Below are 22,257 nucleotides of genomic sequence, written 5' to 3'. Positions count from 1 at the left end.
AGGGTAGGTTGAGCATGGAAGGCATCTTTATAAGAAAAATTCTGAGAGGAGGAAGGCTTACCTCCATTCCCCACTCGTAGATGGAGAACCATAAAACCAATGACATCTTTATCAATGTTGTAAATTGAGAGAGGAGTAGCATCATCAATTGCTTACATTGAAAAATGAAGAATTGCATGTGTGAGGGGATACTCTCTCAGAGTTCTAAATAAAGCTTGAGGTCGCAAACTGGATCTGAGGAGAAAACCCTAATGAGCAGTGACTACCCAAAAAAGAGCTTGACAAAAATCTGATAGCAAGTTGAAAAATCTGCTCACAGAGCATAGACCCTTACACAATGATAGTATTAATTGCCATGAGAATTTCTAAAAAAGAATTATTAGACACATATCCTAAAAAAATCTTTAAAAAAAAATATTTAAAAAAAATATTTAAAAAAAAATATTTAAAAAAAACACTACACTTGTTAATTTAATTATTCCATTAAAAAAATATTAAACAAACATATACATTATTAAAAACTACCTAAACTTTTATTCTCAATATAAAAACCAACCATTTTTTTTTAATATAACACTTTACCATGAAACAAAAATACAACGCAAAATCATTACCAAATCCAATTTACTTGACAACCTGTGAGTATAATGCATTCTAATAATTTGAAGCTGCCCCCTCATGTTGTAATCCCAAAGGTATGAACCACAATACAAGTTGGTAACCTGTGAATATCATAACTTAGTGTGATTGTCTTTCTTAAATTTCAGGTCCACGTTACAATTAATATTTGACCATCTTTTTCTTTTTCACAAGGCAACATCTTTTTCAGTTTAAGGTCTTATTCTTTCACATTACAATCCTGATATAATGAAAATGAGTTTTCATATTATTGCAAAAGTTAAGTAGATGTAAAATTATAATCATGGCAGGATTAAGAAAAATGTGTTTTTATAGTTTTGTTTTATTAATATTATTTAATTTAATTAAACAAAAAAACTTTTATTATAAATGGTAAAGCATAAATATATTATATAATTATAATTGTATTTAATAAAAATGAGTTTTCAGAGTTTTGTAAAGAATAAATATATTATATAATTACAATTGAATTTAATAAAAGTTAGTTTTGTTAGATGAGTTTTGCGAAATTTATATGGAAAGTACCTATTTTTATTAGAGTTTTAATTATTTTATTTTACCGATATTGTAAAATTTATTTTAATGTTGGTTAAATTCAAAGGATTTAAATGTTGATTTTATGGTTTATATAACACTTTATAACATGATGATTACAGTTACATTATCTCCCATGAGTTTATTTTAGTATTTATTATTAATAATGTAATTGAGAATTAATGTATTTTATTATATGATTATTTTTTAGTTCGAGATGTCTTATTTATATATATATTTTTAAAGTTAATTTTGCATTACCTCAAAATTTCAAAGTATACCATTCCAATCATCATAATTCATACTATTATTGACCTTAATCCACCTCAAGGGAAATCAAATCTATTGACCTGTAATTTAAGAGCAAGTATACCAAAATAAAACATATATTACTAAAAACAACAAGACTAATTGAGATTAAGAGACATAGAGAATCAAAATAAGTGTATAGAGACATATCATGAGGTCAAGAGTTAGAATAAGTCACTATAGCAGGATCCTATGCACGTGTACTAGTTGGAGCAGAGGGCTTAAGCTCGCATTGAAGATGGTTTTCCACATGAGCGAGACAAGTATCCAAGTTAGCCAAACATGAGAACTGATATCACTGCACTTGCTTGATCTCATTCAGGGAAGAAATGATGTCATTGCAATATTCATGCTTCTCTTTGAGGACTCTACCCAAAAGAGTTTTCATTTGCCAATGGTGATTGATGGAATTCAGGTACTGGCTCTGTCTTCCCTTGATGTGGCCAAGGTCAGGAACCCAATTGGCTACCTCCTCCAAAATTTCAGAGTCAAAATATGTCTGGTAGTCATTAGGGGTGAGAGTTTCAAGTTGGTGGACTTCTCCACAAATGTCAGGAGGTGTAGCAAAGTGGAAGATTGTAGTGGCTTCCTACTCTTGGGCATGCGACCGACCTTGTAGTCTTCTACCACCAACTCCCCTATGGCTACACATATGTTGCCAAGGAATTTTGGACCAATTGAAAAAATACAAATAAGATCACTAAACCCTAACAAACCCAAACCAAGGGGATTGAGACTAAAAATGGGGCCATGTGCCATGTTTGAATCCCTAGTTGAGGGAATTTGTTGATGTATCAAAGCACACAACATCATCCATAATCACACACTACATTGTCGAAAGAAAGGAATATTAGGTGTTTATGGTCCAAAACCCCTTGAGGGTAAATTTGATTCTCTATCCATTCCCATGTATCCATCTATTGTACAAATGGTTCCGTTATATAATAATAGGTGACTATAACAACTATTTCATAATTAGATTATTAGTTCAAACTATATCCACAATGCCTCTATGAATCTCTTAATAGATACTTATCCTTATTATCTTTTTTTTCTCCTCATCCCTCATTCTTATGTATACTACTAGAATTAGAGTAGTTTACTTAATCACAAACCATGATATAATTTATTTATTTAATCATCACAAGTAGGAGTTGCCTCTTCAACAATCTCTTGAATGTTCCTATCTTCAACTTCTATTATTTTTTCCTCATTGCTCTTTATCTCCACCTTTAGTCTTCTATGATATTTGACATTCTTCATTCTTCATCCTCATTCACTTTCATATTTAATCTTTCACTTGCAAAACGTAAATATTTTTGAAGTCCATATAAAAAGGTAACCATCTATTGGAATACATGGGTTTCCAGTTGCTATATCCACCGATTTTCCAGGAAACTCTTTCTCATACATATTTCATCAACCATTCTTAAATCACAAGTCTTCATAACTATACCTTTCATTTCCCTACATCCTTTCCTCCTCCTCCTTTTGGCTTATCCATAAGCATGCTCTCGATGTACTTGCATTAGGCTACTAAGGAACAAAAGGCTTATTAAAAAGAAAACATTATTTAACAAAGAATTTTATTTCCATCATTAAAAAGAAAACAATATCCAAGGAACCATTCCTATTATTCAATGTACCATTCCTTGGGGATGCCATTTTCATGTACTTATTGCATCGGCACACAATACTTTGTTCTTAACTTGCTTTGCTTCCTTATTCCTACTTTTAATTTGTGTATCTATCTCATTTTTTTGCATTTTTCTTCCATTTCTTCATTCTTTCGTCCTTCATTTTTCCTCTTTTTTTTCTTCCTTTGCTCTTTCTTATTGCTTCATTATTTTTCTTTCTTCATTGTTCCTATCCTTTCGTCATTGGCTCATGCTTGGGAGTTTACATTTCACTTTATTCTTCTTATATTTTGTTCATGGTGCTTGCATTGTCATTTCCCTCTTTTAAGAAGTTTGAATCGTCTTTCACCTTTGTGTGGCATTTTCGTTTTATTAAACCATTCCTCTTAGCATCAATGTGCTCACCTTCTTCTCTCTTTCACTTTAGGCCGCAATATGCCTCTTCTTCCTCATCAAGTCTTTTTCGGTTTTGTAAATACCTCACCTAGGTTGTCACTTTCTTTGAACCTAGTCTTTATTCACATTGGACCTTCTCTTTGAGTTTTTATCTCCTCCTCACTTTAATATTAAATAAATATAGGGATTCTTCTTGTCACCAAATTACTCTCTTCTCTTTTGATCTTCTTCCTTCTTACACTTTTCCTTTTCATTTGCTTCTATCATGGAGTCAATGTCATCGTCTCTCTTCATTGGTCATCTTCTTTATCCTACATTGGTTGCATCATCCATGTCAAATTCTATTTCTATCTTCAACTTGTTTGAGATCTTCATCATGATATTGTACATGTCACGATCACATTTTGTCTAGTATTCAATGATTCTTGAAAACATTATCTAATGTTCGAAAGGTTAGTTCCAACATAGGCTCAAACTTGTGATAATAGTTAACTAGAATAAATGTCACTAGATTCTTTCAATCAAAATCTTTTCCATGACATGACAATCTCTAAATATTTTACTTAACTTTGACAAGACTGACTTTCAACTTAACTTTGACTCACTTGATTTTATAATGGCTTCATTGCATGAAATAACTCTTGTACGTTGGCTTGACCATAAATTTAAACTTTAAGTGTCGAAACACAAATTTTATCAATACTCTAACACCTTTTTCTCTTTTATATGAATAAATCCACATAGAAATTGAGACAAAATATGTCTCACACATGATGTGAATGTGACAACTATCCAATCACTTGAAAAATATATTTCTCACCAAACTTGGCAATATTGTAAAAGGCAAGTAGATGTCAAATAGGTATGTAAGTTGGGTAAGACATATAATTTCTATGAAAACAAAATATACCTTTGAATGCTTGTGGACTTTGTTTTCTTCAACAAGGTTCACAAATCTCATAGATATATTTGTCATGGAAACTGATGTTCCACCAACTATGATATGTTTTCTCTTATAGATGGAAACATTTTCTTTTACACATTAGATTTGTATATTCCTCTCAGATAAGCCACAACCACCTCTGAATGCTTCCTTCAATTATTGTTCCACAATCTTCAACATTGTCTTCATCAATTCCCTTTGTAGCCACTTTTGATAATTAAGCTGAAAATTCTCACAATAATAACAACAAGGACATTTACACATCTAATCACACTTAGAGCTCTTATTCACCTTTTGTTTTGATTCTACTCATAGGTTTACATCTTCTTGGCTCCCTTTTGCACTCATTTTTGGCATCCTCATGTCGATTGAAAATTCTGAGAATATCCCAGAATATGACGATTAAGGGAGTGATCAAACAATTGACCCCTCTCTTAACTATCAGATTCCAAGATATTCTCGGAACTGAAATCAACATAAGTTAAAGACTCCTTTCTTGATTGTAATGCTTTTCTCTCTTAGTTGGCATGCAATGTGCATGGGCCTTCAATGAAGTATGAATTGCAAATCCCTTCCCTCACATATAATGAAAAACAATTACCATTACAAAAAAAAAATCTTAACAACTTGGACCATTTGATCATTATGGTTCGGTTCAATTTTTTTCTTAGCTTTAAAGTTTCAAATTTCCCTTACTGTGATCTACAAGTAGCCTTCTCCACAACACCATCATATTTCATGTTGTGGAACTGCTCCTATCGTGTTGGTTCTCATCATCACAACTACTCTACAATGGCTCCATCCTTGTGGCTTTTCACGGTTTTGCGACACCTTTATTTCTAACACAACAAATATTTTTGTTTCCTCGCAGTGATTCCTTCATTTCCTCACATCTACAACAATGCCTACAATGATTAGGCATGCGATTTTACTTTCAACAACAATAGATAATAATGGAAAGCAACATTTCTTAGATAATGTGGCAATGATATACTTAAAACCACATCCTTAGGATTTAATGCCAAAATTGATGTATCAGAGCATGCACATCATCCACTTCATGCACACATGGATTTTATGCTCCAATATCCAAAACCTAGTTGAAGGGGAAATTATCTTCTTTATTCATTCATATATATATATAGATATACTTATTATACAACAACTGGTCCTTTTACATAACAATAGGTGACCATAAGAACTATTTTGAATTTAGGTAATTATTTTAAATTGTCTTCTTAACTATCTCCAGAATAACTCCATGACTCTCTTAATAGATCTTCATACTTCTCCTCATCTTTCATTCTTAAGTAAACTTTTAGACTTAAATTAGTCTACCTCATTATAAACCATCATATATTTTATTTATTTAATCATTGCAAGTAGGAAATATCTCTTCAACCATCTTTTGAATGATCCCATCTTCATCTTCTATTATTGTTGCCTTAGCTGCTCTTAGTCTTCACCTTTATTCTTCTACAATCTTTGGTCTTCTTTATTCTTCATCCTTATTCACTTTCATCTTTCATCTTGTACTTGCCAAACATAAAAATTGTTGAAGTCCATATAAAAATTAACCATATACCAAAATACATGGGTCATCAACGATTATATACATCCCTTCTCTAGGAAACTCTTTTTCCTACATGGTTGATCAACGATCCTTCAATCAAGAGTTTGCATAACTATGCCTTTTATTCCCCCTGCCTCATCATCATCCTCATACTAATATTTTGGCTTACTTTTAACCATGCTCTCAATGCATTTACATTAGTTATTATACGCTAATGGTTTTATTAAGGAAGTAATTAAAAATTGGGAAACATTCCTTGGTTTCCAAATAAGATTTTCATTCGAAAAATCAGAGGAAGACATTTTGAATTATTTTTATTACATTCAAAGTAATTATTTATTTGTAATCATTTATAAAATATTTTTTTCCATGTGGTTCATGAACTCCAGAAATCAAAGACCACTACATTCACAGAATATTTGTACAAGGAAGATCCACCCAAAGGGGTCACTTCTTGTCAGCTCAACCATGAAGCCTAACCCCGAGAGTGTCGAGAGAATTGAACCCATGACCTCTCAATAGAAAAGGTGCTTTAACAACAGGCACTTGACCAATTGAACTAATCTTTGGGGCTTAATGAATGAAAATTTATAAAATCATAGTTAACCTCACATATAAAATAAATTGTCACTTTTGATGAAATGTGAAAGGGATCTCCAATAGTTAATGCCTAGAATGTACCATTCTCTAGGATATAATGTGAAAAGAGATCTTAAGTGTTTGACTCTTGGAATATTCATTCTTAAGACCTAAAAAGTGTATAGTGGATATTTGTACATTTAGCTCCATACATATAGCTATGTCATAAATCTCTAAGATCTTCAACAATTATCTTGCATTCATATCTTGGACATTAGAGAACAATAACACATTTCCCATGAAGAGCAAATGAGATCAATGAACTTCACTCCCAACACCAATAATTGAGATAATGTTCCATCTTTTTGCATCGAGGATGGATTTGTTTAACCCATCCACAATCTAGAGAAATAATCGTGTATAAGAGAACATACTACCCACTTGAAGGATTAAATAAATTGGTTATGGAACCTTCGAAAATAATGGAATAGGACACCAAAGAAACACATCCCATAATCCTAGAGACCAGTGGTAGACTAAAAACCACATGCATTAACATCAAATGTAGATATAACTAGCTCCCCTTGTCATATGTTTTAGACAACTCAAGTTTGAATATCATAGCATGATGTATTTTTGTCTTTATTGTGTGCAACCCTTCCTAAGTTGCACTTCCTACCTTGAAAATATGTCTCCCTACAAAAAGGCCAAATTTGTTCTTGCAAAATGAAATTTGAAAAAATATTTTCCAAATTTGTTCTTGCAAAATGATGTTTCAAGCAATATTTTCCACTATGAAAAGGATATTGGTTATAATTTCATATAGAAAAGTTATTTAATGAGATAAGCATGAACTCATCAATGAGTTTGCCTTATTATTTTTAGGAAGTAAAGCAAGAAAAGCAGATTTGATTGCACCCAGAATTTCACCAAACATTATTGCTTCCACCACCCAAAGCAAACCCTCTTCTAGTAAGTCATAATAACAATTAAAGAACTCTATAGCCCATGCACATGGGCTTGGATTTTCATCTTTTTTAAAGCAAGCCAAGATAAACTTCAACTCATTCTTGGAAATCTATTCTAGCATTTGAAAATTAACCTCCTTATTAAAAAACAAAATTGGGAGAAAAGGATGCTAGATTGAAAAACGCAACAATATTAACCCTAATTGGCTCCTTATGGATACTTTGAAAATGATATATTCCCATAGTGAACATGTTTGAAAAACTACCATCCTAGCAAGACCTTGGGCCTTCACTAACTTAGTAGGTTTAATTTCCATATCATACTCTTAAATCCTAGATACCGACTTTTCATGAATACCCAAACAATCCTACCGAGCGAGTATATCCTTACAATGACATGGAGGATGTATGCAATAATAGTGTAATATCTCACATAAGGCTTGAAGTATTTTAATAACCACACAATAATGTAGAATTTTTTCTCATAATGGTATGATTAAATTATGTGTCCCTAAGTTCCTTGCTCATAAATGCAATTGGTTGTCCAAGGTTCCCCTCATTCTTTTGCAACAGGACACTACCTATTGTTTCTTTGGAAACAAAAGAAAATACTTGAAATTTCTTAGAGTCTAATGGACTCATTAGAAGTAGTGTCAAAGATATGGCATGTTTGATCATGTTGAATGCTAAAGTGTTCCACTTGAATTCTTGAGATTCCTTTAATAGGTTGAATATTGATTTAGTGATCTTGGAAAAGTTTGGGATAAATCTCTTGATGAAATAGATCTTACCAAAGAAAGATTGCACTTGTTTCTTGTTCCTTGGCAAGGGAACTTGTTGGATGGATTTTACATTAGAGGGATCTATCTTGACTCCCTTTGAGGAGACATGTTTGAGGAGTTTACATTCTTGAACCCTAAAGAAAAACTTCTTCAAGTTTAATGATATGCCATATTTCCTAATCTTTCAAACACTTTCCTCAATTTTTGTACATGATCACCTCTTTCCTTAGGAAAATGGAATCAAGTCATTTTGATATATCTCTATAATTCTCTTAATCATGTATCCAAATGCAGAGTCCATATCCCTTTGTTATGTAGAGCCCACATTCATCAACGAAACTTATATTCTAAGTTATTCATAAGTATCCTATAGAGTGATGAATTCCATTTCATGTTGATCTTCCAATCTAACCAAGAATTGATTATATCTAGAAATCCATCAAGCATAGGCAACATGCCTAACCCTATTACCCTTTGCAATATACTCTCCATGTTAAGAAAGCAATAATTGTATTTTAAGTGACAATTTGTTAATATTTCTAAAGTCAACTCATGACTTGATCTCACTAGCTTTCTTTCCCATATTAGTTTTCTTTCTCATCACCACTAGATTGGCAAACCATGATGAATGTCAAGTAGAAGTGGTGTTTTTTCCACAAGCATCTTTTCAATTATTTTGTTATAAGGGGTAAGAGCTTGGGGTTGATTCTCCTCAACTTTGCTCTAAATGGATTTACATCTCCCTTTAATGGGATGGTGTGTTGAATGATAATACCTTTGCAATCTTTTAGGTTCTTCATATGACCATGTAAACACATCTATATATGCTCTCATACTAATTTTTCTATTTGTTTCTTCTCCTCCAAAGTTATGCCCTTTGGAATTTTATTAACTTAAGGTTAGCCTCTGACCTAATGTTCACTTCTATGTGGTCCCAAGGGTTATTAAATTCTTCATTTTGTTTGTACCTATTATGTTAGTTGAAAATCCTCTCCAAAAGTACTAAGCCACGCGAGATTCTATATTCCTTGATTAACTCAATCACTTTGAATTCGTTGTTAACACCTTCTTGACCTTTACAACCCATCTTAAGGTTGGAAAATACTTTCAAGTTGTTCATGAATCTTTCCACTTGGAAATCATATCGGAATACTTGTCAGTGCTCAAAATTATCCAAGATGGAACATTGGCATATGATATCCTTTCTATCCTCACCCACAGGAAGGATATCACATGACTAAGATTTAGTTGCAATCACATGTAGGGCATCCACTTGAGAATTTTCTTCCCAAGGAGTATGATGGATTTTAGGGTACTTGTATGATCAAGCCAAGAGTACCTTCTCATATAATTCTATAGGAAAAACATTACCTTACTCATTCATTGGTATTTCTTGAAAATCTCTAAGCAAGTGCAAATTTCTTGTACTTAAGAGAATCAATGTTCAAGTCCTAGCCATGGTCTTTCATTAGTTAAGCATTACTAAAACATATCAACATACCCTAGATAGCCTTAGTAACACTTATTTGAAAAGGATGCCCATTATTTGGCTCTCATGATCAGGTATAAATTAAATGGGAACTTTTACCTCTCAATTAAATTTTTGATAATGAGTTTCTTTGAAAACTACCCTGGGCATGTTCTTTACATATCTTTTTTCCTTCTCATTTAAATATTATGTATTATACATGTTTTGTTTGTTTGTTTGTTTTTGTTTTTGTTTGTTTGTTTTTGTTTTTGTTTGTTTGTTTGTTTGTCTGTTTGTTTTTGTTTTTGTTTTTGTTTTGTTTTTTTGTTTTGTTTTTTTATTTTTTATTTTTATTTTTTTATTTTATTTTATGTAAGAGCAAAGCTTTTATTAATACAAATTTTGTATTTTGTCTTTATCAATACATTATTTAGTTTCAACTCGACAAAAAAGTACAATTAAACTAGGTAAAGTTATTGAGTTACATGTTTATATTACTTTGGAAAGAACAAACATATTCAATCTTGTTAGTTCCTACTGCTAAACCATTTAATTTTAGAGTTTTGCAAATCATGCTAAACCATTCTCAAAAGGTTCTCTTGTACCTTACTTAAATGCTAAAATTTATTTTGAATAGGAACAATTGATCTCAAACTTCGTCGTCATAAGTTCGACTAAACGAGGACCTTATAAATAATAAACAAGTTTGAACACACTTAATAAAGGAGGACCTTATAAATAATAAAACAAATTTGGACCCACTTTTAAATAGGAATTTGGGAGGATTCTAACATTTCAACTTTAATAATGATATATAGAGCATGCATTTTGAAGAAATCGGGATTGTTCCACAAGTAGTAAAGACAAAACTATCTAGTAAGCACCATAAGACCTAAAAGCCCAAACCCAATTGCTTTTAAATTAAAGTATGAATTTATCAAATATATGAGAGCCATGACAATCACTCACTTGAGATTTCCATATTCAACCATGAAATAGATCAATTTTTAAAATCAAAATGATAAATAAACAAATTATCACAATTCTTGGTACAATGAAAAAACTACATAAAAACAAAAATTATTATTTCACCTAAACAAATCAAAAAATTCAATTCTATTATTTCTATTATATAAATTAAAAACCCTTCAATCTAATTACTCTCTCGTATAAGTGAGTATATTATATAGCAACTCTGTAACCCATGAGTATAATCATGCTCTATAAATCTCAACCTTTCTACTTACTTTAGACTTTAAACTTTAGTATGCATGATCTATTTACTTGTATTGTAATCTGTGTTTATAAAAAGTTGTTCCAAGTTTCGTTCCCAACTAAGTAGAAATATTTTTTTTGGTTGCCAAACTCCCATAAATATTAAAGCTAGGAAGGAAATTTAAAAGAAACAATTTATTTTTGGTTCCAAACTCATAAATATTAAAGCTAGGAAAGACATTTAAAAGAAATAGAATCATTTTGTTTCCAATTCCCAAACTCCCATAAATATTAATATTACGACATAGGGAACAAGTTTAAAAGAGGCCAAAAAAAGGTTCCAATTCCCAAACTCCCATAAATATTAATATTACGACATAGGGAACAAGTTTAAAAGAGGCCCAAAAAAAGGTTCGCAGGTAACTGTATAATTATTATGATTATATGTATATATATATATAAGTAAATTTAATATATTAAATGTGAAAATGGATTGTTTATATCAAGTAAATACCCATCACATCACATTTAACCATGACTCATACTTTTCAAAAAGTCAAGGGAAAGAGTAATAAAGCGAAGTTGAAGTGGATAACCACCCACTCTGAAATGAAGTTGCCATCGAAACAAAAGCTTCCCAAAAATGAAAGGTTTAATGTCAGCGATCAAGCAGTCAAAGAGAAAGTGTAATAAAGTGAAGTTGAAGTGAATACCCGTCCACTTTGAAATGAAGTTGCCATTGAAAACAAAAGTTTCCCAATTATGAAAGGTTTAACGTCAGCCATCAAAATTTAATATAATAATGGAGACCCACTTATTTATGGTTGCTTTGCTTGGCTTGTGAACAGAGTTATACACTGAGTTTTTACAATCTATTATGGAATCTAGTTGTGGAATTATGGATTGTGTAAAGAAATTTAATACACACATAAATGTAAAGTGACATAAACCATATCGAGACCTTAGTTTAAAGTTACAAGGTAGGTGTACTAGGTTGATCTCACAATCTCTACCGAAAATGAAGGTGTCATGGCCCATGGGCACAGAGAGAGCTTATGTGCAAGTAAGTACCAGGTTTAGGTATAATTACATTTGATTCCCGAGAGAATAGTAGTCTAAATCTTGGCAAAGTGTTGCAGACTTGAAGTCTTCTCATTCATAAATGAAAATGATGAGTTGGAGCCCAAGATGTAGGTCACTATCTGAGTCTGAGTCTAACCATTCCATTAATTCAAGACCACCATGCAACCTGTGGCAATGCATCTTTCCTAATCACTGTAATTACATTAAATGATCCCCAAAAAATAAATTAAAAGTTGTAGTCCAAAGTTAGGTTGTCAACGACCTAAAGAGGCTAGGTGATACCTACCATTCATTAAAGAAGTAAGTTGGGGGAATCATAATTCAGGCATTGTTACATCGATTGCATATTTTAGGAATATCATTTTTCCAATTCGGGCATTGTTACATCGATTGAAGATACACCAAAATAGGCTCCTCTTACATTTGGTGTAGTATGATGAAAAACATTCCTTGGGTTCTTAAGTGGGCAGTTGGTGACAGTACTTGAATTGAGATTGGATTAGACGTTCTAAAGGGATTCTCTAGGAATCATTCCTTATATGTTCCTCTTCTAAGTTTTCTTCAAGACAAAGGGTTATTCTATCTTAATTAGATTCATCGTGCTCTCAATCGAGACAATATCTACCAACGTTGGTATAATGCAGAAGACCTGGGCCTTGCAGGGGGGCTTGTTGAATGGGAAGAATATTTGACACAATTATGTGTTGCATGTATTCATATTATTGCTAAAGGGGATAGGATGGTCTGGGACAGGAAACTGAAGAAGGGGCAAGTGATTGCAAAGGAAATATATAGTAGGCTTCCGATGGTGGAGGTTACATGAGAAAAATTTAGTGGTTTCAAGGTGCGTGGAAATGGGAGGTTCCAACAAAACTCATATGCTTCTACTGGTTGGCGCTACACGACATAATCCTCACATGGAATAACCTACTCAGAAGGGGCTTTTCTGGTCCAAGTATATGTCCTATGTGAAAACAAGGGGCCGAGGATGTTGGTCACCTTTTATTGAGATGTCCGCTTGTAGTGGCGGTGTGGGAAGGAGTCATGGATGCATTAAACATAGTGGAGGTATGGGAGTTTCAATATCTGGAATCTTGTTTATCTTCTTGGTTTATTTCCCACAAGAAATTTAGATCCCTTCCTTTTTACATTATATGGGGTATATAGAGAAGTAGGAACTCTCTACTGTTTGACCAAAAAGATGCTAATGTCAGAGCTGCTATCATTAAGGTGGCAACTTATTTTTCAGAAATAGGGCCAACTAAGAAGCAAATAAAAAAGACAAAGATCGTGTATAAGGACATATGGAAATAACTTTTGGCCGGTTTTTTTGACGGTGCATGTCGACAAAGGAGTTGTGGTTGTGGAGCATTTATTTTATTAGAACCTGGCATCTCTCACCACTTTTGGTGGGAGGGCAGTAGAGGTACAAACAAAAGGGCTGAAATTATAGCATTATGGGGGGTATTGATATGCTCTAGATGGCTAGAGATGAGACACTTCACATCTACAATGATGCAAAAGGCATTGTTGATTGGGCTAAGGAGCAATAACATTTTAATCCTCCCATTCTATCAAATTGGATGCACCATATTCAAAATCTGGTGAGTTCTTTCCTATGGATATCCTTTGGGCACATTTATAGGGAACAAAACCAGATTTCGGATCTCCTCTCTAAGAGAGGCATTGGTAAGGAACCTGGGAAACTTTTTTTTGCAGCATATGTGCAGGATTCCTTGTCAAATGTTGGGAGAATTATCTTATATTAATATTATATTCATTATATGTAAGAAGAGACATGGTTGTTTACTTTAAGGAAAACTCACAAGGGCTTTTATATACTCTGTCAGAATCGAAGTATCTCATCTTGAACCATATTTTTTGTTTTTTCTGAAGATAAGCGGTAATATATATCCCTGTGAGGGACTTTAAAGATAAGATAAAGGGGAATCATGAGTCACAATAGAGTAGTTTTGAAATTATAGGATGTGTTCTACTGGTTGTAGGAGAACTATATATTATTTTTGTACTCTCTTTTCTAAGGAAAAGAAAGCGTTTTTTTCTTTTTAAGAAAAAAAACATCAATTTAAAATTTTGAGAATATCTCATAATATGACTATGAAGAAAGATAAAACAATTAACTTAGAAAGCTAAGATGTTGGTTTTGGGTACTTCTAAATCAAGTAGCAATCAATGGTTGTAGTATACTTAGGGGGGATAATATGGGGTACAAAGGGAGGTACCCAAGGGAATAATGTAATAATGGGATGGGCCATAGTAATAAATAAGGTTGTTAACCCATATCATGTAAGGGACCACAAGTAGTTAGCAATAATGTAATAAGCCCATGGTATTAGATAGATGGTATTGAGGGAACCATGGTAATGACCCATGGTATTGTATGTATGAGGCCTATATAGAGGTTGGAGACTCTCCATTGAGAGATGTCAAGGATTATTGTATGAACAAGCATATGGCTTGTGGAGTGTTCTCCTTCCTTAAGGAGTGAATGTATGGTGTTGCCCTACCTTAAGGGTTTGATCAATAAAGAAACATTTCTTTATTCAGATCTTGTTATTTTTGGGTATATTTGTATTCTCATATATTTTTAGGTCAGATCTATAACAATGGTTTTAAAGAAAATTAATCAAGTAGCAGTCAATTGTTTCAAAGAAAATTACACATAGTATGTTGAAGCCAATGAAGAAAATGTCATGTCTCAACATGTATTCAAGGCAAGGAATGAAATTAGCAAGCATTCACATTCCATCTGTGTAAATGAACAAATAAGTTACAGTTGAGTTGAATAGAGCAGAGAAGTGAGAAATGGAGGAGAGAGATTATTACCCCGCGACCTCATAGCAACTGATGAAGAAGAAGACAGTGGTACAATGGAACTAATGAACCTGCACAACATAGAAGACGAACCTCAGACTCCTGCCATTGCTGTTGGGTTTTTCACAAACTTTCAGCAACCTTTTCCTGTGCGAATTGCTATGGAATACATAAATGAACAAAGCTTGATACTCCCCGATACTCTCTCTGTGCAGTGAGTGCCATGGGAGGGAAATATGGGATAGAGATGAGATAGCCTCCCGCGAAGGATTTCATCTCAATCTTCATAACGGACTTCTACGTTATCGACTTCATTCATTCAGATGCGAGTGGCACCAAAAGATTTATAAAAACCAATTTTGTTAGGACATGCTAATTATATTTCATATTAAATAAAAAAATATTGGAACTAATTTGTTTTTTTTGTAAAGTGGGAAAACTTATCATAATTTAGTGGTCAAACCAGCAATGAGGATAGTCATTTCTAGCTGTTATCTTCCAATGTAGGTTGACTCATTATCGTTATTCAAGGAAAACCACGCCACCTGGAATAACCCACTAGTGGTTTGTAAGGGGGAATAACTCACTGGTGGTCCATAAGGGGGCAGGCTTTCACGCTTGCCAGATGTCTTTGGGCCTTGGGCCGTTAACATGTTTCCTTACGTTTGAGGAAGACAAGCTCTTAGCCAAGTAGAAGTACTTTTAGGGCACATCCATATTGGAAAATTTGTTACTTCAATAAATTCGAATTATCTATATATATATATATATATATATATATATATATATATATAGATATATATATATATATATATAGAAAGATAAATATAATAAAATAATAAATTCAAAAAAGGGAAATTATATAGATGGAATTTATTTAAAATAAGTTTTCATTATTTTTGTAACTTAGTTATATTATTTTTTGGTATATTGTGTTTATTTAAAAAAAAATTCCTTAGAGCATCAAGAAGAATTGACCCATGAACTTTTATTAGCAAGGGGTTTAATGACAAGAAATTGACCAATTGAGTTAACTCTCAAGACTAATTTATTATCTTATTTTAAGAGTTGGTACATAATATTTGGTATAAAAAATAACAAAGAATATATAATAATAATATATAATATATTAAAAAGAATGTAATGTAGGTTGTTTTAGCATTCAGAAAGTTTCTCTTGGTTGTGAGAGAGAAATTCCTAAGGTAACATTTTCAAATCAATATTGTAGATTGAAGGCTAGCCCCTTCAATCCAGAGAGGGCTCTCTTTGAAATTTTAATCACTAAATGTTTAGCGACTAGTTGTGTCTCCAAACAATGGCTAGATCTTCAATAAGGTGGTATCAAAATAGAGTTCGGTTGGGTAGGGTTGCAGAAATATCAACTATTGGGCAATGGAGTCAAATCTAAGAGTTTATGAAGATTATCGGTGACTGATAAAATGCTCCAGGAAACAGAGGCAAGGTAAATGATGTGTATCTGTGAATATTATTGTTGCAGTATGAAAGTGGAAAAAGGATTAACAATCCATCATATTTTAAGCATCTAACAATGGATGAATTTCAAATATGACTTTAGAGGAAAATAATCGAAAATAAACTGGCTGTCAAAAATATGAAATGAAACATGCCAAAACACTGAAGTAGAATTAGGGTCTTTTAAAAAAAATTAGGCTTTTGTATATTTCTCTGCCAATAAGGTGAATTGATTGCTCTTCCATAGATTTTGTAGCCTGAGCAAGGAGGTTTAACTTGGCTTCGCTCCTTGTCATCCTTCTAGTACCTTTATGTATGGTTTTGCTATATTTTAGGGTTTCTTTCCCTTTTCTACATGCATACTTTGTTTTCCTCTATTTGGTGGCCTTCTTTCTGCTCTTTGAAAACTTCACAATTTCTTCATCTTCATCAAAAATCACCACCTCCTTGAGCTTAGGGTTGATCTTTGCCTTTAAACTCAGTCTTAGTGTATTTGTAGGGTGAGTATGGGGTTTTCTACAATAAACCCTAGGCTTTGCTTCTATTTCTTCATCCCATGTTTCCATGCTCTATTTCCCTTTATCATTTTTGTTGTTTTCGATTTTGCCTCCTCTTCTTCTAGCATTTGCTTCTGTTGTCTTCTTTTTCTCCTCTCATAGACCCTAACCTTCGGTTCTTTTGCAAAGTTTTCAATATGTTCTTCAACAGGGATATGACTAGGCTCTCCCTCTATTTCCTAAGCTAGGGTTTTGACAAAAATTTTAATTTTGCCTCTCCTTTGCCTTCTGGGTGCAGGGTTTCTCGTATTTCTTTGTCTCAATTGTTCTGCCTCCTTGTTCAACTCATGATTATATAATATCTTTATCAAGCCATGATGACAAATGTTGTGAGGTGAAAGCTTAGGTTTGGTTCTAGCTTTGGTAGACATTTTCAGTAGACTTTGATGAAGAAAATAGGGCAAATTCATTTTACTGAAACCTGCTAGATGACACAAAAACCTCATGTGATACAAATAAACTTTAGAGTACCTGCATTCACAGGTGAAGGAGAGTTGCACAATCTTGAGAGTGATAGACCATTCAATATTCAACACATTCTGGGGGATTCTTGCATTCTAGTCTTGGTCTTGACAGTCCTCCTTCAAGAAGAAATTTAGGTCCACGTTCTGTAGTCTCTACTTTTCAAACCATCTTTCGCCCTCAGTAGGAAAACCCGTGGCCTCTGCAATGGATTCCTTGGTGACTAGAAACTGTAGGGTTCTTATTCGGGTTGTGCTGCCATTAAAATAATATATAAAGTCATGACACCAACTCAGGTTATGTCCATTGAAGTAGTGGAAGACTAACTCCCAACATGCATTTCATAATAGTGATAACATTTTTGGATAAACCTCAAACATTCCATCCGACTCAAAATGTTTCACATGGATTGATATTCCCATCTTACAAATGCTTTGACACTGCAAATCCTTCCAAAACCTTGAATCCTCCTGGTTGGACGTTGTAAACCCTTCCACAACCTTGTTGCGCACTGCAAATGTTTTTAGGGTTTGGTTTTACACTTCATTATCGGGCTTCAAAACACTGTTAAATGTCACATTAAGGATAAAAAGGGATAGGAATTTGTAAAAAACCACTTAGGCATTTGAAATGATAGGGCTAACAACTTGAAAACCTAAGTTTAATTTTTTTTAGGAGCGCTACGAAAATATTTCGTAGCTCGAGTTGTAGGCTTGCGATAGGCTTATTTCATTGCAAAAAACTTAGGGAAAGCTTAGGGTTAGGTGAAATGACTTGTTTTGACATGTCCCTAGGCTTATATAGCAATTTACACAAAATTTTTGATAGGTCCTTACACCCCTTGCACAATTGACTGAAAATCATAACCTGTGAACCTTTAGGAAAGTACACACTTGGTGCTAACAGATTGGAAGCTCGAATTTACCACAGTAGGTTTTGGGTTCGTAAGAGGATCCACCTTCAAGACATAAAATCTTGAGGGAAAGGGAATCTAGAGAGCCATATAAATAAATGAGATGCATAATGAAATGAGATGAGTAGAGAGTGTTTCCCTTAAAACCTAAATGTAAAACCTAAAAAGCTAAAATAAAAAGACCTAAAGAAGAAATAATAAATTTAAGTTTTATCTAATAACAATAATATATTAGATTTTAAATTCCTATGGTCTTTGTTTTGAAAAGGATGGTTCAGATTCTCCACAGTATAGTTTGAATCTTGTCAACGTTTCAAATCCCAATGGGGATCCATCTTCAGGACAGTGAATGAATGAATGAAAGAAGAGTCAAACGACCAAAAGGGAAGATGAATAAATACTAAATGAACAAAATTATTAATAAAAAGAAAGCTGACTAAAATCCTAAATTATAAAATCTAAACCTAAATCATGCATTGGAAATTAAAAATGACTAATAATAAATCAAATGAAATAAAATAAATAGAATTATTAATTATTAATAATAGTTTTATTTATTTATTTATAAATAATTATTTATTTATTTATTATAATAAATAAATAAATTATTATTATTATAATAAATAAACAAATTATTAATAATTATATTATTAATTTTATTAACGCTCTTGTTGTTAGGGCTCTTAGAAGGCTAATAAGAGGGATCCAATTGTTGTTGACCTCCAGGCCATTGTCTCTATTTAGATTGTTAGGGTTATTGATAATTTCTATGGCTTCCCTAAAACATCTTTTAAAGTAATGGTTTTCTTTAGCAATAACTTCGGTGCTCTTAGGACCTATATGGTGTTTGGTTTTGATGGAGTGTTCAACAAGGGCAGAAGAGTGTGTGCGCTCATGTCTTATATCAACAATGTGTTCCTTCATCCTGATTTTAAATGAACTATTGTTTTCTTTAATGTAGCATTTTCCACAGGAACATGATGTTTTATAGATTCCTTTGTGTTGTTGTGGGTCTATGCCATCCTTGACAATCCTCATCTTCTAACTAATAGTCCTCATAAGCTTGAAAGTAATGGAAAGTTTCTTCTTTCTTGTGACTTTAGCAATTCTATTTGTCACCCGTTTGATGGATGGATGAAAAAATCTTTTACTAGGTGGTTGGGAGTCACGAGGGTGGAGCCTTAACGAAGAGATTAGACACTTAACCTCTGTATTTAAGAGTATAGGCTATAAAGATAAGGATATCGGGAAAGTTATAAGAGCCCTAAGAACAAGAGCGTTAATAAAATTAATAATAATAATTATTAATGATTAATTAACGATTTATAATAATAATAATTTATTTATTTATTATAACAAATAAATATTTACAAATAAATAAAACTATTATTAATAATTAATTATTATTATTTATTTTATTTTATTTTATTTATTATTAGTCATTTTTCATTTCCAATGCATGATTTAGGTTTAGATTTTATAGTTTAGGATTTTAGTCGGCTATCTTTTTATTAATAATTTTGTTCATTTAGTATTTATTCATCTTCCCTTTGGTTGTTTGACTCTTCTTTCATTCATTCATTCACTCTCCTAAAAATGAATCCCCTTTGGGATTTGAAACGTCGACAAGATTCAAACTATACTGTGGAGAGTCCGAACCATTATTTTCAAAATAATAATATAATAATATTATTATATGTTATTATAAATTAATATTAATATCATACTATATTATAATATTAATATTCTTAATAATACTCTTATTATTATTAAAATATTAATGCTAATATTAAATTTATTATTATATTATATAATAATAAAATAATAATAATAATGTAATATTAATATAATATCATATTATTATTATTAAATAAATAAATAAAGGGATAGGGCAAAAGGTGATGAGTCAGATTGAAAAATGGGGAGAAGACCAAGGTAAGAGGGAAGGAGAAGATAATAGAATATGAAGGCTGCAAAGTAGAATATAGGGGAAAGGGCAAAAGGTAGGAAATTAAGATTTTTTAAGAAGATTGATAAGAGGGATCCAACTGTTGCTAATCTTCAGGTCATTGTCCCTATTTATATTGTTAGGGTTTGTTAGGATATTCCGACACATAGGAAATAGTTAAGTATAACTTGGTCTAGTGTAGAGTTAGGTAAAGTGTGTTTCTTTACTATGTACTTTTGTAACTTACAATCTGATGGTCACGATATGTTCTAGACATGAAGTGATCCGACGGTTCATTCTCTCCTCGGTATTACCAACACTTGATCCGTGGCTTAACAACCGATTGGTCCATGATCTCTATTTAAAGAGCATGGAGGGTCATTTGTAGGGCAACCGTTCGTGAGAGAAGCTTATGTAAATTTTCATTCTTTTATTAATAAATTGCCTGAAGTGGCCGCGTTGGCTCAGGCCATGGACTGTTTCCCTTTTTGAGGGTTTTAACCACATCAAGAATACTGGTGTATTAATCTGTGATCTATTTGTGAGCGGTGTCCTTTGATGTTCTATATGAGGAACTTACCCTGTAAATTCCTACATGGTATCAGAGCTATTTGAGGGTCGCATTCGTTGGTGATCCAAATCTGAAGCCGATACAACTGCATCTGACTGTTGTTTCCTAGATTTACTGTTTTTGACTGCTTTTGGTTCAAGATGACTGCTCTATTATGTTAGGAGTATCTGTTCCAGTGAGGAACCCCTTTTGTTTCACGCGAAAAGGTTTCCGATAGCCCTAGCTACGTCATCTTTAAGATCTGGAGGTATACAATCTTTATTTGCAGTTCTAGTTATTCATCTCTCTATTTATTTCGGTTTATTTAGCTCTCTGTTTTTAATTACCAGATCTATACCTTTCAATTCTGTGTATGCTCTTTGCCCCACGACTCTGTGCCATCCGGGCAAATCAGAAACAAAAATGAAGGATTTTTCTCATGCGTATGTTCTTTTCTGCCGCACCTTAGTGTGATCTCAGAAAATTAGAAACATTGAGGACTTTATTTAGTTTCTAGCTAAAGCTAACTTCAAGCCGTAAAGTTTCTTTTTTTTTTTGTATGTCCATGTTGGGTTTTATGGTTTTTGTTTTGTAGGCAAAAAAGAGATTTTTCATGTAAGCACGCACCCCAAAGCTTCAGTGACTACAAAAAAAAATACCCTTCCTCTTTTCCAAAAATTACTAACCTTTTAAACTAGCTCACTTGGTCCAAAGTTACTTTATGAGAATAGAGGACTTGAGTTCAAGTCTTTCTTTTTGTTGAGTTACTTTTTCAAAAAACACATGTAACTTATGTTTTAAAATTACTTTATGTAAAAGTGTTCACACCCATTATAAAAAGTGAGTCACTTATAATTCTAAAGTCTCTTTATCTTTTATTTAAGTTACAATTTAGTGGATAGCTCATAAAGTACCATTGTAAAAATGATTTTCACTTATTTATAAAAGTGAGTCACATAAATTTTTTATTTATTTATTTTTTTTTTTTTTTTAAGTGAGCTAATTAGATTAATTTTGGAAAGGGGAGGGGGATTTTTTTTAAATATAACATTATCATTCATTTCCGCACATTCATGCATTTCATCGGCATCTTCAACAACTTTTCTTCAAAAAACCATAACTTCTTCATCCAGAAGCCGTTTTCAGAGCCGTTTTTTTTAATCAGCCTAATTTTTCGAGATCTTTCCATTGGAACACTTAGTTTCAGCATCTATAGCTTCAGTTTCTGTTAAAATGGAAAGTCCATTCAAAGTTATTCTTGACAGCACCAACTACTTCCAATGGTGATCCTACATTGTGGATTTACTTAGAAATAAAGGTATTTACAGAATAGCCTCAGGCCAAGAAACCAAACTTCAAGATGAAGATAAGGTAGCCAAATGGAAAAATAGGC

This window comes from Pinus tabuliformis, chromosome 8 (genome assembly GCF_031772625.1).
Source record: "Pinus tabuliformis cultivar Carrire ecotype Pingquan chromosome 8, CPIR1, whole genome shotgun sequence".
Taxonomy (NCBI): domain Eukaryota; kingdom Viridiplantae; phylum Streptophyta; class Pinopsida; order Pinales; family Pinaceae; genus Pinus; species Pinus tabuliformis.
This window is presented reverse-complemented; position numbering follows the sequence as displayed.